We start from the raw sequence: 2,547 nt of genomic DNA on the forward strand, positions 1-2,547 counted from the left end.
ATGTTGCGCTATTAGCTAACCGCTTCAGCTACCTTCGGGCGAAAAGCGACGTTTTCTAAAAAATCGCGTCGCTCGTTGCTCGACGCGACAGTGAGAAATTTCTGTCACTCGTCGCTGAGCATTTTCGCTTGCCACTGTCGCTCGCCTGAACCGGATGTAGGCGATTTGGCGAGCGACGAGACGAGCGACGGCGACGGCCACAAACGACGACAGACAGAGACGAAGACTTCTGTCGCTTGTGGGGTTTCTCGGTCCTGGACATCTCCCAGCGACGCGAAAGGCAACAGTGAGAAATCTGCGCGGCTGATCTTGTTGCTCACTAAAGCTCTTTCATGCGGTTTAAAGGCACTGTCGCTTTCCCTCTCGCTAGGTTTCTGGAAGGCTGAGCCGCATGTAAGCGACTCAGCAAGTGACGGCGGCAGACACGAGCAACGCAGATTTTTCACTGTTGCTTGTTGCGTCGTTCGTTTTTTGGATTTCTAGAGAATGTCGCTCATCGCCATTATCGCTTGCTCCCATCGCTTCCATAGGGTTTGCTTTGTCGCAAGACTGACCGAGCGACCGCGAAGCGGGTCACCGTCGCTCGTCTCGTCGCTCGTCAAATCGCTTACATGCGGTTTACACTTCATACTCCGTGTCTCCATTTGTGTGCAGTGCAGGCGAAGGCAATGCGTGACGTCACAGGAAATATAACGTCAATACGCGATGTCCCGCGACGTCAATACGACGTCACGTGATTTCCTGTGACGTCAATACGACGGCACGTGATTTCCTGTGAGGTCAATACGTGACGTCACATGAAAGATGGCAACGCCGAGGCAGCGGCTGGCCTTGGCGGGGTGGGTGCATTGGCCGGAGCTTGTCAGATGCGTTGTTCATCGTCGTTGGTCTAAGCGATTTTTTTTTCAGATGCGGGAGCCGTCATATTGTCACGAATGACAATTGATGAGGCGATGATAACTGAAGAAACGAAACGTTTAATGGGGCGAACTTGTGCCCAAAACAAAAAGGAAACAGAAGAAAACAGCAAAGCGTCGCGGACGTCGCTGTCGGCGAAACCGCAGGATCGAGCGCTGGGACGAGGCTGACTTCTCTCGCCTTGCGTAATCCCTCATGTAGAGTCAGAGGCAATTTGACCTGCGACAACGTGAACGCTGGCGGAGCAGACAAAATTCCGCGTGGGGCGCAGCGGTCGCCGCCGCGGAACGAGACTCGGCGGACTGGTCCACTCTGTAGAATCGGGGGGGGGGGGGGGGGGGGGGTGATTAAGACGAAAGGGAGACATGACGAAGGGCCGGCTATGCGGCGCCGCATTTCGAAGCGGTTAGCAAAATACGCCGACTTATATTTTTTAGGTATTTTTATTGTTCCCTTGGCAATTCTATCTCGGTTTGCTCCCGTTCTGGCGCTCATATCTTACCATGAGTTTGTAAAGCCGTCGGGCATTACTATCAGTTTTTTCGCACGTAATGATTCCAACTGGATCTCAGTTTACGGTTCGCGGTTCAGTCTAACAAATATATAACTAAAAGTTATATACTTTTCCTCACATATCTGTACAAATGTTACACCACATTTACAGCCCGCATGTTAATTGTTGTTTCAGAAATATAAAGAAAGTTTTTTTGCAAACACGCGAAATGTAAGCATCAAATTTCTGTCAAGTGCTGGCCGATGGGTTTATCACAAGTTATCGCGAAGTCGCAAAGACTGCTTAAGTTTGTTAGTTTCTATTCGGGTGTTGGAAGCATGGGATATACTTTTATATTTGTTTTAGCCCGACTTATAAGATAAGCTGATCTTAAGGCGACTCACAGACGTTGCCGTACTAAAAGATAGGATTATTATATGTACCCTCTCTCGGGATGGACAAAGTCAAAGAACTATAGCTTCTAGATTTGGATATGCACTAAACACTGTAAATCGCATCGTGCGAGCGTATAGGTATAAAGGGGGTATGCTGATGTGGCGCACAGGCGAAGACCCCATTCAGCGATTCGTCAGGAGGAGGAGCGGATTGCTAGTGCAGCTTTTGACCAGCCAAATGTAACAGCAGCAAAAAACACGAGGGCATTTGGGCCTTCAAGTTTCGCTCCGAACCATCAGGCGGCGGCTTCACGACGCAGGGCTTCGGAGTCGTATTGCATGTCAAAAACCGCTCCTGACTTCACGCCACAAGGAGCAAAAACTTGCAATCGCAGAGCCCCACCGGGACTGAAAAGCGAGCGACTGGACCTCAGTTATCTTCACAGACGAGTCCACGTTCACGTCTGAATGGGACCAGCAGAAACGTGTGTGGCGTCCTACTTGCAAATGGTGAGACCAAAAACCACATACTGAACTTCTCTTGGCCTTCTCTCTTCTAGTCGAGTGAATAGGTGTTATTTTATTTTTATATAGGTATGACCCTCTCTACGTGCAAGAAGTGGTAACGAGCAGTCGTTGTTCGGTTAGCGTATGGGGGGCCATAACTGCGCACGGACTGGGTCCACTCATGCGAATCGACGAAAGACTGACGTCGGAGACATACTGTGACATATTTTGTTA

Source organism: Ixodes scapularis, unplaced genomic scaffold, assembly GCF_016920785.2.
Source record: "Ixodes scapularis isolate PalLabHiFi unplaced genomic scaffold, ASM1692078v2 ptg000324l_1___fragment_2___debris__unscaffolded, whole genome shotgun sequence".
NCBI classification, from domain to species: Eukaryota; Metazoa; Arthropoda; class Arachnida; order Ixodida; family Ixodidae; genus Ixodes; species Ixodes scapularis.